Genomic DNA, 16,651 nt, shown 5'->3' with positions numbered 1-16,651 from the left:
CAGTCAAGCAGAAATGATAAAGCAGTACAACAAATATAATCTAATTATTCTTGTTAATGCAGGGATGGTATGTTGTAATGATGCATGACCTTGCCTGCACTCCCTCAGCGACTTCATTTAACGGTCGCGCATGGCAAACTCTCTAAAAGTACACTTCCTCGCTAAAGCACATGCAATACGGTGCATGGTCGTGTTAGCCAAGTAATTTATTAAGCTTATTCATACAACAGATTTGGGAAATTAAGGTACCTCCCTTTTTATCATTTACCCAAGTAAGGATCCATCTAGGGTCGTCAATCCTAGTTAATCACATACGATAGGCAAGTTGTAGGGTATCACCCCTGATGAAAACAGTGGATAGGCAAGTTCAAGAGTTTACATTTGAGGTCGCTACGAGGAGGCTCGTCACCTCAGCGTAGGCCTAATTTATACTCGAGGTCACTACGGGAGGCTCATCACCTAAACGTATGCTGACAGCTCGAATACGGTGTCCCATACACCACCATATTTGGCTCACAAGTTTGGGTTGCTCACTGGTCACTACGGGGAGGCTCGTCACTCTAGCGTAGGTCGACAGCTCGACCACGGTGTCCCATACACCACCATGCCTGGCTCATGAGTCTTAGCGGATCTTGGTACCATGGTTAAAATGGGCTTTACATTAGTAAGGGGTACCTTAAATTTAAGTAGTAGCGTCCATACATGGTAAACACACAATAAGCCAATCAGGTTATTTGACAAGTGCGATTGGTATGAGCGCATGTTGAATTGATCGACATAGAGCATGTAAGCACTCCGCGTGGCCTAACCACTGTCGACAATCATCATATGGCTCAGATTCGTTGAACGTATCTAACGTGGCGAAACTAGTTCGACCACTCAATCGAAAAACGTTACCGATTGCCTGGACTGCGTAGTAGTCCCAATCATACTCAAATGCAAGAGGTAGTCACATATGTTAATCATAACTGTATTTAACAAACAATTCAAACATAATTCTCATTTGAGCATTTTATCAAACACATTGAGCATGTTAATATACATATGCATTTCATCCATAAATCACATAGTGGCAATTTACATTACATGAAGGAAATTATAGATATGGATAAGGTAGTTAAGAATCCTATCTCAACACTCTTATTAAAAATGATTCATCAAACAATTTCTCATTCAGTCATTTGATCAAACACTTAGTCTACACAGTATTACATCGTGAACTAAATTAGTTATAACATATATTATGGCAAATCCTTGCGTAAAGGAGTTATCATATATACAAAAAACATGTATTCTAGATTAATAGTCATAGCAAGCATAAATCAGAATTACAATTTCATTCAAACATTTCAACAAACACATGGAATGCATTATATATTCACATAGTTCATACACATGTATAGTTTATCGAATACATCATAACTAAGATCATATGGCAGTAATCAAGTCAGACATAAATCATTGCTGACATTAAAAGCCTTAAAAACCATAAACTAAACATTTATAGTCCGCACCTTTCATCGGATTTCTCATTTCAAACTTGGTTCGAATCCTACGTCCCCATATACAGAACAACGGTACTTAAACATCGAAATATGTTAGCTATTTCACTGATTCATCTACTTGGATTCCTGAAATAAGATTAGGGTTAGGATTTCTTATCCAAAAAGTAGCTAGAATTGATGGTATAGTGAAGGTGGGGAGGCGATTCGATACGTGGTGTAGTGGGAACGAATCCCAATAATGATCTCTCTATCTCCCTCTCTTCTCCTCACTCTTTCCTCCTCTTTTCCCACTTCTCTCTCCTAGGGTTAGAGAAATTTGTATGGAATGAGAGAGGGGTGATTTAAAGTCCTTATATAGGCTTAAAACTAATGTTAATTGCCCTAGGGCCATGATTTCCTTAGGTTATAACCAAAGGGTTCCTGTTTTTGACAAACAGGACCCTTAGGAAGGTCCATTTCTTACCCACATCATGCTAGGACTGTGTTTATGGTACGATCTAACAACCGGATTAGCCGTGAAGGACCGTATCAGATCAACGGTCGTCGTTACTCGATCAAGGCCACAAGTATACCAATAGGTGCAGGGAAATTTCCCTGATCCATGGGTGTAGTTGGGTCAGAATCTGACGGTATGAAGTCTTCAATTTCGCCCGCAAGCAAACGGTCCAATTCACTTAAGTTCTGGTTCATTTTCTAAAGATATTCGTGTTTCTCACACACTTCGCTCAAGGCTCAAGTTATGCGTTTCTGGATACTATTTGGGATCGATTCCCACAATGGTTGTCAAGCCCAATAAGCCGGTCATAACCTTATAGTTTTATGGTCATCAGACTTTCGATGTGCGGTCCAGGTCCGATACAGAGTTTCAATGTGCTCCCTAGAGCAACTGGGTTTTGGAATTCCTCCTAGGTTCTTAAGTAATGTTGAGCTAGCGATTTCAATGGTTTTGGGTCTTATAGTTTATATAGATAGTGGTTCAAGCTAATCCACCGATTAATTTAGTTTTGTACTTAACTAATGTTTGTCTAATTTCCACAGTATACGGTCCTTAAGGATTTCTGCCTGAGGTGGTCCTCGGGTCTTTGTATGGATTTTTTTGAGATATTACAATCTACCCCCCTTAAAGAAAAATTTCATCCCTAAAATTAGTACCTTTTCATACTCCTCAAGGATCTGAGGTTAGTTCTTATGGACTTCAGCTTCCGTTTCCCAGGTTGCCTCTTCCTCAGTGTGGTGAGTCCACAATACTTTCACAAGAGAGATAACTTTGCTGCGCAACACCTATTCCTTCCTATCCAGGATACGGTTGGTCGTAGTACATAGGTAACATCCTCACTTAGCTGCACTTACTCCCACTTGATAATGTGAGTAGGATCGGGAATGTATTTCTTCAGCATCGATACATAAAATAAGTTGTGCATGCCTGCGAGTGGTGTGGGCAAAACAAGATGGTATGCTACCACACCCACTCGGTCTAAAATCTGGAATGGACCAATAAATCGCAGTGTGAGTTTCCCTTTCTTGTCAAACCGAAGGACTCCCTTCATTGGGAAAACATTAAGAAGTACATGATCCCCAACCTCGAATTCTAACTGCCGCCGTTGTGTATCGACTTAACTCTTTTGTCTGCTCTGTGCTGCAAGGAGTCGGCGTCTAATAATATCAATCTTCTCTGAGGTTGCCTAAACCAAATCCGGGCCAATCAGGCTCTTCTTGCTGACTTCTGCCCAACAATAGGGTGCTCAACATGGGTACCCATACAATGCTTCGTAGGGAGTCATGCCAATGCTCGCTTGGAAGCTGTTGTTATAAACGAACTCAACATAGGGAAGACAGTCATCCCAGCTATCCTTGAAATCAAGCACACATGCCCGCAATATGTCTTCTAATATCTAGTTTACCTATTCCATCTGCCCATCTGTCTGTGGGTGGAACGCGGTATTAAACTTCAATTTCACTCCCATTGCTTCCTGGATTCGAGTCCAGAAAATGGATGTGAATCGTGTGTCTTGATCCGACACAATCTCCATAGGAACTCCATACAGACATACAATCTCTTTGATGTACAGCTTGGCTAACTCATCTGCTAAGTTTGAAACTCTAATCTGGAGGAAATGAGCTAACTTCATCAATCGGTCCATAATCACCCAAATGGAGTTATGTCCCTTCCTCATCTTCGGTAACCCGAAAATGAAATCCATAGATATGAAATTCTATTTCCATTCACTTATGGGCATGGACTGATGTAAACCAGGAGGTCGGCGATGCTCGACCTTGGCTGCTGGCATGTGAGATAACGAGATACAAAATCTGCTATTTAGACCTTCATGTTGTCCCACCAGTATGAACGCTTCAAATCCCGATATATCTTTGTACTTACTGGGATGCATTACTAATCTTAAATTATGTGTGGCTTCCAGAACCTCTCTCCTCAAGCCATGGAGGTTCAGGATGCATAGGCGGTCGCTATATCTCAAACCTCCATCTAAGCCAACCCTCCATTCGGAGTCTTCACTGTCACTTGCTCGCCTTCTCATCTTCACCAACAGTTCGTCTTCTTTCTGTGCCGCAATGATTCTGTCATCAATAAGCAACTGCACGTGGATGTGTGCGATGCTCTCGAACCGCTCCTCTATTGTAAGCCTTTGTTTGAAGTCTTGCACAAACTCTACCATATTCCATTCTTCTATCATCAGCGGAGCTACAAATTCTATTATTTTCTTGCGGCTCAACGCATCAGCCACAAGGTTAGCCTTACCAGGATGGTAGGAAACCTCAAACTTGAAGTCTTTCAAGGTTTCCATCCATCGCCGCTGCCTCATATTCAGGTCTCTCTGCGTGAATTTGTACTTGAGGCTCTTGTGGTCGCAAAAGAGCTCGAACTCCTCTCTGTAGAGGTAATGTCTCCAGAGCTTTAATGTAAAGATAACTACTACAAATTCCAAGTCATGCGTGGGGTAGTTTTCTTTGTGCTTCCTCAACTGTCGCGAGGCAGAGGCGATCACCCTATCCTTCTGCATAAGAACACAACCCAAACCAACATGAGAGGTGTCGGTGTAGATAGTGTACTTAACCCCCTGCTCTGGCAATACTAGCACGGGTGCAGACTTCAGCTTGTCCTTTAATTCCTGAAAGGCTGCTTCTGCTTTCTCGTTCCAGGTGAACTTCAGATCTTTTCGAGTGAGTTGTGATAACGGTCTGGTTATCTTGGAAAAGTCTTTAATGAAGCGGCGATAGTAGCCAGCAAGTCTAAGAAAACTCCTCACTTCTATAATCGAACTGGGCTGTTCCTAGTCCTAAACTGCGGCCACCTTGGCAAGGTCCATGGCAATACCTTCTTTGGATACCACGTGCCCTAGAAACTTGACCTCTTCCTTCCAGAAGTCGCAATTTCGGTACTCAGTAAACAACTGATTCTTCTTGAGAGTACCAAAGACTGCTCGTAAGTGCTCTTCGTGATCCTTTCCACTCTTAAAGTATCTCAAAATGTCATCCATAAATATGATGATGAACCGGTATAGATACGGCCGAAACACCCGGTTCATGAGGTCCATGAACACGGCCGGTGCATTCGTAAGTCTAAACGACATCACGAGAAACTCATAGTGCCCAAAATTAGTTCTGAATGCTGTTTTCTTCACATCCTCATCCCTGACGTGCAATTGATGATACCCCAACTGCAGGTCGATCTTAGAGAAATATCGTGCCCCTTTCAACTGGTCGAACAGATCATCTATCCTGGGCAAAGGATACTTATTCTTCACTATCACTTGGTTCAACCTGCGATAATCAATACATAATCGCAGTGACCCGTCTTTCTTCTTTACAAACAATACCGGTGCTCCCTAAGGGAATACACTAGGCCATATAAAACCTGCATCCAACAGATCATCGATCTGTCTCCTCAACTCCTACATTTCACATGGGGGCATGCAATATGTCGGTAGAGAAATGGGTGTCACACCAGGCACAAGGTTGATAGTAAAGTCGATCTCACACCGAGAAGGTAGTCCAGGTATCATTCTGAACACATCTGTGAAATCTTAGACTACAGGCATGTCCCCAAGTGTCGGACCATTAACATTCTCTAATAAGGAAGCGTAACAACTTATACGATAGGGCCAACTGACCTGTATTGGGAAAGTAAAGGTCGTGCCCTCAGGTGCATGTGTTGTCACCAATCTGGTATTGCAGTCAATCTCTGCCTTCATCTTAGTGAGCCAGTCCATACCGAGGATGACATCATAATGACATAGTGGGGCAACAATCAGGTCAACGAGCACTATTTTGCTTCCTAAGTCTATCGAGCAATTCTTACAATTCTTGGTAGTGTCTGAGAAGGTCCCTATGATGGTAATGAGTCTCACCCCAATCATAGGATTAGTTTCTAACACTAGTCATTTGACTGCTACGCAATATACTATTGAAATGGTGTACCTGGTGTCCACCAACAGAAATACGGGTGTACCTTGGATGTGGGCAGTGACTTCGAAAGCTAAAGGCACTGCAGTTGCTGTCTCAGATTCACCAGCTGCTAGTGCATGTACATGTGCCTGTTGAGGATGATTTGGTTGCATTGCCATAGGTCGTTGAGGTGGTCTATTTCGAGGTACAGGTGGTCGATAAAATGACTATGTTGGTGGTGCCGATCGTAGAGGTGGAGCTGATATAGCTTGCAGTTGCTGACGACTGATCTTTTGAGGTGGTGTAAAACCATTGTCCCTCATCTTAGTAAAACAATATGTATCTGAATGACCCATCCTCTTACAGTAGGTGTACTACATATCTGATCGCCTAGGCTATGTCGGTGAAGCCATAAGCCTAGGAGGTGAATCCACACGTGGCCTCTTGCCGAGGAATGATCGATTCAGTAAATCAGGTTGAGGCCACGGGCCCACTGGTAAACATGTACAAGATAGTCTATCTCCATCCTGCTCAGCTTGTAGGGACATGTTCACTAGCTCAGCATAGTTGGGAATGCTAGCGTAACACATCTTCATGTGGATATCGGGCCGCAGACCATTTGAGAAATGCTGCTTCTTCATCAGCTCATTTGTTAAGATCAAAGGAGCATATCTGGCTAGCTCCGTAAATTTGTTCTCATATTTCGACACGATCATCCCTCCCTGTTGGAGGTGAAGAAACTCACCCTTCTTTTAATTACGGTAAGTGAGGGGGAAGTACTTCCCATGGAAGTGAGTCTTAAATGCCTCCCATGTCCACACATGTCCTGTAAGAACTGTTCGTAGGACATTGTCCCACTATAGACTAGCCTCCTTCTCGAACATATACATGACCAGCTCAACCTGCTCTACCTCAGTACAGTGCAAAGGTTTCAACATCTTGGATATACGATCCAACTAGTATTCAGTCTCCTCGGGTCTGTGAGTGCCTGCAAAGGTACGAGGATGGAAATGCTGAAAGCGCTAAAAAAGGCCATTGGTATTCATATTTCCAGTAGGCTGCACAGGTGGTGTAGGTGGGACCAAATTCATGTTCTGAGCAATGGCCCCCGCAATAGTGGCAAAATACTGTTGCTGCTGCTGCTGCTGCATCAATGTAATGCCCTAAAAATCGAGGGTCGAGTAGAAGCTCAACTCCAGAGTTCCAACGCATCACTCATGCAACATAGATAATGATGATTAAATGTTGTCCGTATTAGTGCATTAAACATGAGTGGGATTGTACCAAATCAGCATATCATACTTCAGAGACAGTTTAATTTCGCAAGTGGAAGACTGTGATATGTATATAAAGCATATAAGTGATTGTAAGTCCCCAGAGTATGAACATCATTAGGTTAAATAATTACATGTATAATTTTAAAATTTACAAAATGATAAAGTATAATGTCATCTAATCTATATCCCTGTAGCCCTAGTGGTGCAACTCCAGGTCTACATAGACCCGCCAGAGAGTTGCAGGTAGGAGAACTCCTCGTTATCGTAGAAGTCAAGCCCTGCCTCGTAAGGCTTGACATCACCTGAAACTACAACAGAGTCTGGCTGGTGTTTTAAAACACCATCCCAGAGTGGGAGTGAGTGATCAACTCAGTAGAGTTATAAGGCAAAGGTTAACTTGTTATTAATTCAGTCAAGCAGTAATGATAAAGCAATACAACAAGCATTCCTAAATACTATGGTTAATGTAAGGATGATATGTATTAATGATGTATGCCCTTGCCTGCACTCCCTCTACAACATCATTTCACGGTCGCGCATGTAACACTCCCACTGTGTTAACTCCAATGTCAAAGGCCCATGCAATGCAGTGCATGTACGTGATTAACCAAGTTCTTAATTAGACCTATTCATACAGCAGGTTTGGAAAGCCAAGGTACCTCCCTTTATATCATTTACCCAAATAATGATCCATTTAGGGTCGTCAATCCTAGTTAGTCGCATACGATGGCAGTTCCAAGTCGCTACGGAGAGGCTCGTCACCTCATCGCAGGCCTAGTTTATACTTGAAGTCACTACAGAAAGGCTCGTCACCTTAGCCTAGTCCTACTGCATACTCGAGGTCACTACGAGAGGCTCATCACCTGATCGTAGGCCGACAGCTCGAATACAGTGTCCCATACCACCATATTCGGCTTACAAGTTTGGTTTGCTCATTGGACACTACAGGGAGGCTCGTCACCCCAGCGTAGGCCAACAGCTCGACCAGGTCTCCCATACCACCATGCTCGGCTCATGAGTCTTGGTGGATCGTGGTACCAAGGTTAAACGGGCTTTTCAATGGTAAGTTGGTACCTTAGATTCAAGTAGTAGTGTCCATACAAGGTGAACATACATTAGGTCAATCGAGTTACTTGACAAGCTCGACTGGTATGAGCGCATGTTGAATTAATCGACATATAGCGCATATGCACTCCTCGTGGCCTAACCACTACCGATAATCACCATATGACTCGGATTCATTGAACATGTCTTATGTGGCTAAACGACCTCAGCCACTGATTTAAAAATCATTACTGATTGCCTGGACAACATCATAGCCCCAATCATACTCCAAAACAATAACATTCACATGTGATAACCAATCTAAATATAAATGTCATTTGAGCACTTCAACAAACACATAGTGCACATGTTATTATACATAGGCATTTCATCCATAAATCACGTAGTAGTAAGATAAGTTACATAAAGGAAGCTGTAACTGTAGATAAGGGAATTGAGAATCCTATCTCAACACCCTCATTAAATACATTTCAACAAGAATTTTCTCATTTAGGCATTTTATCAAACACTTAGACTACATATATCACATACGTGTAATAAATTAGTTAAAACATATATTATAGCAAATCCTTTCACAAGGGAGTTGCCACACGTACAACAATCATATATTCCCAATCAACAATCATGGCAAGCACAAATTATAATTTCATATTCATACAAACATTAAACAAACACATGGAATGCATTTATTTCCACATAGTTCGTATATACATGTAATACGAGGAAAACATCACATCTAAGCATATGTGATAGCAATCAAGTCAGTCATAAATCATTAACTGCCATTGAAAGCCTTGAAAACCATAACCTAAATGTTTATAGTCCGCACCTTCCGTTGGTAAACTCGTATTGAACTCAGTTCGAACACTATGCCTTCGTCTACGGCACAACGACTACATGAATCATGAAATAGGTTGGCTATTTCGTCGATTCATCTACTTAGACACCTAAAACAGATTAGGGTTTGGATTTCTCACCTAAAAACATAATTGAAATCACCAGTATAGGGATGCAGGCAGGATGATTTGGCATGTGGAGCGGTGGGATCGAATCCCGGCAGCAAACCCCAACTCTCTCTCACTTCTCCTCACTTTCTCCTTCTCTTTTCTATTTTCTCTCTCCTAGGGTTTGGTAATTCGTATGGAATGAGAGAGGGGTGGCTTAAGGCCCTTATATAGGCCCAGAACTGATGCTAATGGCCCCAGGGCCATGGTATACTTAGGATATAGCCAAAGGGTGGCTATTTCGGGCTAACAGAGCTCATCTGAAGGTCCATTTTCTGCATATGGTCCAGAGAAAATTTCCTAAAAATGGATCTATGTCAGGTTACGTTTTCGGTCCGATCGGATTTACAAATCAACCCCGGAGGACCAGTTTCAGTTCAACGGTCATCGCAACTAGATCAGGGCCACAAGTGCACTAACCTGTGTTGAGAAATTTCCCTGATCCAAGGGTGTAGTTGGGTCAAAATATGACGGTCTGAAACCTTAAATTTGTCCTGAAGTGAACGGCCCAATTTACTTAAGTTTAAGTTTATTTTCTAAGGATATTCACATTTCTCACACACTTCACTCCGGGCTCAAGTTGTGCGTTTTTGGATACTATTTGGACTTGATTCCCGACATAGTTGTCAAGCCCAGTAAGGCGGTCATAACCGTATAGTTTCGCGGTAATCGAACTTTCGACGTGCGGTGCAGGTCTGATACGGAGTTTCAAGATGCTCCCGAGGGCAACTGGGTTTTGAGATTGATCTTAGGTTTTTAGGAAATGTAGAGTTAGCGATTATACTGGTTTTGGGTCTTACAGTTCGTATTGAAAGTGATTTGAGCTAATTTGCTGATTAATTTAGTTTAGTACTTAATCAATTTTCGTTTAATTTCTAAAGGATTTGGTCCTTAGTGATTTCTGCCAAAGATGGTACTCGGGTCTTTGTACGGATTTTTTCGAGATGTTACAATCTACCCCCCTTAAAGAAAAATTTTATCCTCGAAATTAGTACCTATTTTGTACTCCTCGAGAATCCGAGGGTAGTTCTTGTGGACCTCGACTTCTGTTTCCCAAGTAACCTCTTCCTTAGTGTGGTGTGTCCATAGCACCTTCACAAGCAGGATAACCTTACTACGTAGCACCTGTTCCTTCCGGTCTAGAATACGTGTCGGTCGTAGTACATAAGTAACATCCTCACTCAACTGGACCTGCTCCCATTTGATAATGTGGGAAGGATCAGGAATGTATTTCTTCAACATAGATACGTGAAATACGTTATGTACGCCTGCGAGTGGTGTGGACAAAGCAAGGTGGTACGATACCACACGCACTCGATCTAGTATTTAGAATGGGCCTATGAATCTCAGCGTGAGTTTCCCCTTCTTGCCAAACCGAAGGACTCCTTTTATGGGGGAAACCTTAAGAAACACATGGTCCCCAACTTCAAACTCTAGCGGTCGTCGCCTCATATCAGCGTAACTCTTCTGTCTACTTTGTGCTCTAGGAGTCGATGCCTGATAGTGTTAATTTTCTCTGAGGTCGCCTGTACTAACTCTAGGCCAATCAAACTCTTCTCACCAACTTCTGCCCAGCAATGCGGTGCTCTACATGGACGCCCATACAGTGCTTCGTAGGGGGCCATGCCGCTACTCGCCTGAAAACTGTTGTTATAAGCGAACTCAGTATAAGGAAGACAGTCATCCCAACTATCCTTAAAATCAAGCACCCAAGCTTGCATCATATCTTCCAACACTTGATTCACCCATTCCGTCTTCCCATCCGTCTGTGGGTGGAACGTGGTACTGAACTTCAGTTTCACACCCATTACTTCTTGGATACAAGTCTAGAAGATAGATGTGAATTGCATGTCTCGGTCCGACACGATCTTCATAGGCACTCCATGCAGACACACTAACTCCTTGATGTATAGTATGGCCAAATCGTCTGCTTAGTTTGAGACTCTAAAGGGAGAAAATGAGCTGATTTCGTCAACCGGTCCACGATCACCCAAATGGAGTCATGCCCCTTCCTCATCTCCGGGAACCCTGAAATGAAATCCATAGGGATGAAATCCTATTTCCATTCTGTTATGGGCATGGGCTGAAGCAGTCCAGGAGGACGTCGATGTTCAGCCTTGACCTGCTGGCATGTAAGACAACGGGATACATAGTCTGCTATGTGGGCCTTCATGTTGTCCCACCAGTACGAGCGCTTTATATCTCGATACATCTTCGTACTACCCGGATCCATCGCCATCTTCGAATTGTGAGTAACTTCGAGAACTTTCTTTCTCAAGTCATGAAGGTTTAGGACGCATAGGTGACCACGATAACGTAAACCCTTATCCATACTAACTCTCCATTCCGAGTCTTCACTATCGCTCACCTATTCTCTCATCTTTGCCAATAGTTCATCATGTTTCTGAGCCGCAATAATCCTGTCATCAATGAGTGGCTACACTTGAATGTGTGCGATGCTCTCGAACGGCTCCTCTACCATAAGCTTTTGCTCAAAGTCTCGTAAAAACTTGACCATGTTCCATTCATCGATCATCAGCGGAGCCATAAATACTATAGTCTTCTTGTGGCTCAATGCGTCTGCCACAAGGTTAGCCTTGTCAGGATGGTAGGAGACCTCAAACTTGAAGTCCTTTAAGGTTTCCATCCACCGTCGCTCCCTCATATTCAAGTCTCTCTATGTGAATATGTATCTGATCTCTTGTGGTCGTAAAAGAGCTCGAACTTCTCTCCATAGAGGTAATGTCTCCAGAGCTTTAATGTAAAGATGATCGCTGCTAACTCTAGGTCGTACGTAGGATAGTTTTCCTCGTGTTTCCTCAACTGTCGCGATGCATAGGTGATCACCCTGTCCTTTGCATAAGGACATAACCTAAACCAACACGAGACGCATTAGTGTATATCATATACTTGACCCTTGCTCTAGCAATACTAGCACAAGGGTGAACGTCAACTTGTTCTTTAGTTCCTGAAAGGCTGCTTCTGCCTTCTTATTCTAGGCAAACTTAAGGTCCTTCCGAGTTAGCTGTGACAACGGTCTGGCTATCTTGGAAAAGTCTCTAATGAATCGACGGTAGTAACCTGCCATGCCAAGTAGGCTCCTCACTTCAGTAATTGAACCGGGCTGCTCCCAGTCCTGAACTGTGGTCACCTTAGCGAGGTCCACAACTATTCTTTCCTTGGACACCACATGTCTCAGGAACTTGACTTCTTCTTTCCAAAAGTCGCAGTTCTTGTACTGCGTAAACAACTGGTTCTTCCTGAGAGTATCAAAGACTGCTCGCAGGTATTCCTCGTGATCCTCCCGACTCTTAGAGTATATCAGAATGTCATCTATAAATACGATCATGAATCGGTATAGATACAGCCGAAACACCTATTTCATCAGATCCATGAACACGGCCGGTACATTCGTGAGTCCAAATGACATCACAAGGAACTTGTAGTGCCCTAAACTGGTTCTGAATGCTATCTTCTGCACATCTTCATCCCTGATGCACAACTGGTGATACCCTAACTATAAGTCAATCTTTGTGAAATACTGCGCCCCCTTCAACTGGTCGAACAGATCGTCTATCCTGGGTAAAGGATACTTATTCTTCACCGTCACTTAGTTCAACCTACGATAATCAATACACAATCGCAGCGAACCATCCTTCTTCTTCACGAACAACACGGGCGCTCCCCAAGGAGATACACTCAGTCGTATAAAGCCCACCTCCAATAGATCATCGATCTGTCTCCTCAGTTCCTCTATCTCATATGGAGGCATGGGATAAGTCAGTAGTGATATAGGTGTCGCACTAGGCACTAGATCAATGGTAAAATCGATCTCGCGTTGAGGAGGTAATCCAAGTATCTTCCTGAACACGTCCACAAAATCTTGAACTACAAGTGTGTTTCCAAGTGTCAGACCATTATGATCTTTCAATAGGGCAGAATTACAAAGAACCCGGAAGGGGCAACTGACCTGAATGGGGAATGTGAAGGTCATGTTTTTGGGTTCGTGTGCTATCACTAGTCGAGTCTCGCAGTCGATCTCGACCCTTATTTCAGTAAGTCAATTCATGCCGAGGATGACGTCGTAATGGTATATCATAGTGACAATCAGGTTAATGCATATCGTTCTGCTCCCTAAATCTATCAAGCAACCCTCACATAACTTAGTGGCATCTGTAAAAGTTCCTATTGCCGCGATAACTCTCACCCCAACCATAGGGGTCGCATTTAGCCCTAAGCACTTGACCGTAGAACATGATATCATAAAAATAGTGGACCTAATGTCTACTAACAGAAATACGGGTGTACCTTGGATGTGGGCAGTGACCTCGAAGGCTATAGGCATTGTAGCTGCTAACTCAGACACTTCAGCTGTAAGCACATGTACTTGCGCCTGTTGAGAACGGTTTGGCTGTGGTGCCATAGGCCGTTGAGGAGGCCTAGATCGAGGTGTAGGTGACCTGCAAGAAGGTTGTGAAGGTAGTACCAAACGTAGAGGTGGAGCTGAGATAGCTGGTGGTATTTGCCAGTTGATCCTCTGAGGAGGCATGAAGCTATTGTCCCTCATCCTGGTGAAACAGTAAGTATCTATATGGCCCGACCTCTTGCAGTAGGTGCACCATATATCAGGTCGTCTCGACTGTGTCGGTGGAGCCGTAAGCCGAGGAGGAGAATCTACTCGCGGCATCTTACCGAGGAATGGTCAGCTCGGCAAGTTTGGTCGAGGCCTAGGAATCATGGCCACCTGTGTATGAGATAATCTATCCTTGTCCTGCTCAGCTTGTAGAGACATGCTCACTAGCTCAGCATAGTTGGATATGCTAGTGCAACACATCTTCGAGCGTATCTCGGGTCGCAAACCCTTAGAAAATTGTTACATCTTCATCGGCTCGTTCGCTAGGATCAAAGGAGCATATCTAGCTAGCTCTGTGAACCTATTCTAGTATTCTGTCACTCTCATCCCTCCCTGTCAGAGGCGAAGGAGCTCTCCCTCCTCATTACGATAGGTGAGAGGGAAATACTTCTTATGGAAGCGTGTCTCAAAAGCCTCCGACGACCACACGTAACTAGGAGCAACAGTCCTAAGGACGCTATCTCACCAGAGACTAGCCTCCTTCTCAAACATGTAAGTGACCAGCTTTACCTGCTCTACCTTAGTGCAGTGCAGTGGCTTCAGCATCTTAGAGATGCGGTCAAGCCAATACTCGGCCTCCTCGGGTCTGTGAGAACCCAGAAATGTAGGAGGTTGGAAGCACTGAAATCGTTCAAACAAGCCACTAGCAACCACGTTTCCAATAGGGTGTATAGGTGATGCAGGCGGAGCCACACTCATATTCCGGGCAAGGGCCCCAGCATTAGTGGTCCAAATCTGCTGCTGCTACTCCATAAGGAGCCTCATCTGCTCCAACCTATCAGGAGGAGGAGCCTGATGCATGTGGGGCGTCGATGAGGATGCACAGTTTTGCTCAAGAACCGGTGGTGCAACAGGTGTCGGCCCATTTGGGGGGCCAGTGGCCAGCTTAGAATCCGACAGTCTCGTAATTCAAGCCCAAATTGGGGTCCATATGGCTATTGCTGAGGGGAGGTGCCCTGTCAATCGAATAGCTCTGTGTGGCCTTAGGTGGCATTCCCTATATACAACATAGGGTGCAACACGTGTAAGATTTTGCATACCAACACTCAATTTTTCAAGCATTCTACACATTTCATAGCAAAAGGAGTTGCATGCATTTCATTTAACAAAATTTGTCATAATAAATGAGATATAACTTTATATGAATCATGAAAAGAAACACATGTGAGCTAACCTAATCAAAGCCTTAAACACCAAACGCACCATCAAACCTACCCTACCACTAATCTTATTAAGGCGATAACACAGGAAACAGGAAAGTAAAGAAAACCCAAAGACGACTAAAGCATAGGACTAGCCGTCAGAATCTGGTGATGGGGAAGGAGCACCCATGTCCTGCGGATAACACAGGATAGCCTTCAAGTTGCGAGACACCTTCTTGAATTTCTATTTCATGGAGGCCTGACCCTCTTCAAGCTTGGCCCGGGTCTCATTGACCTCCTGTTGCAGGGCGACCTGGCCCTCCTCTATCTGAGTCAAGTGGGCTTCTATAGCTACCCGATCACTGTCGTGCTCGTGTGTAGCAGGTGGAGAGCCCTCATTAGTGTCTTGGGCCTCCTCTTCTTCATCTTCCTCGCCTTCTTCCTCTATCTCATCTCCGCCTTCTTCATCACTCCCTTCCTCTTCACTTTCCGTCTCATCCTCACTCTCATCGAGTCGGGCTTGACGTTGTCGTGGCCCAATATTCATGTTGTTGAGAGTAGTGTCGTTGACGAAATGGATTGGCGCAAGCCTTTTTGAGCCAAGTCTGTAGCCGAACTCATGAGCAAGCTTGTATATAAGCCGACCGAATGGGAGTGAAATGCTTATCCTAGGAGAGCACGTGGTTTGAACTATCTGTAGTAGTACATACATAGTAGGCACAGTTTATCTCCTTGACTAGCTTGGTATAGGAAGTCTACCATCAGACACATGCATTCGCTACGATTGCTCCACCTAGGATACACATTATGTATGAAGATGTGGTGGAGCAGGTGGAAGTCAGGAGTCATCTTAGACGCCAGGAGGCAATTGTCTGGATTCCAGTGGACTAGTCGGCCACAAAGAAATTGCGTACGACGATCCTTTTCATGCTCACTCCTGAGTTCTTCTCGCTAGCATGAACCTTACCAAGCGACATCCCCATGATTCTGGCTATCAAGCCCACATTGACAATGACTTCCCACCTTCTCATGGGGATAGAGAACTACAGAGGCTCCAGCAGTGGCTCTCGTATATGGGCATAGAAAGCTCGGATAGTGCTCTCATTCGCACGAGATTTGCCCTCAAATATGAGACCCCATCGAGTGTCCAATAGGAGATCCATCGCCAGATAAAACCCAAATAGTTTCTCGTCCATGTGTGCTTCAAAGAGGATCCTACGACCTTGAAATCTTCCATGTGCCATATCCGCCAGTAGAGCTCTCTTGAGAGGAAGTTGGGGATCGAGATCCCGCTTCGTCTTGATCTCTTGATCGATGCTTGAACTTTCTTCAGCGCCTTTCTGCCTCCTCGAACGTGTAGGGCAGCTAGGCCTAACTTCATCCGTGGAAGCCGTCTTCTTCCCCATAAGAGAAACAAGTGTGGAAAGCGAGAAAATTGCCACCACGAGCTTGAAAAGCGCCATTTGAGGGAAACAAGATGGAGGGATAGAATGGGTTGTTAGACTTTGAGATTTTTGAGACACAAAGTAGGGTTTATGTGCTCAAATGAGAGGGATTAAGAGAGATAGGTGGTTGTAGAAGGTGGGTTGAAGAGAAGGGTGGATGTGGATGTGAGGAAAGG

The sequence above is a fragment of the Magnolia sinica genome, chromosome 4 (genome assembly GCF_029962835.1).
Source record: "Magnolia sinica isolate HGM2019 chromosome 4, MsV1, whole genome shotgun sequence".
Lineage (NCBI taxonomy): Eukaryota > Viridiplantae > Streptophyta > Magnoliopsida > Magnoliales > Magnoliaceae > Magnolia > Magnolia sinica.
The sequence above is the reverse complement of the archived record's forward strand: the minus strand, read 5'-3'. Positions refer to the sequence as shown.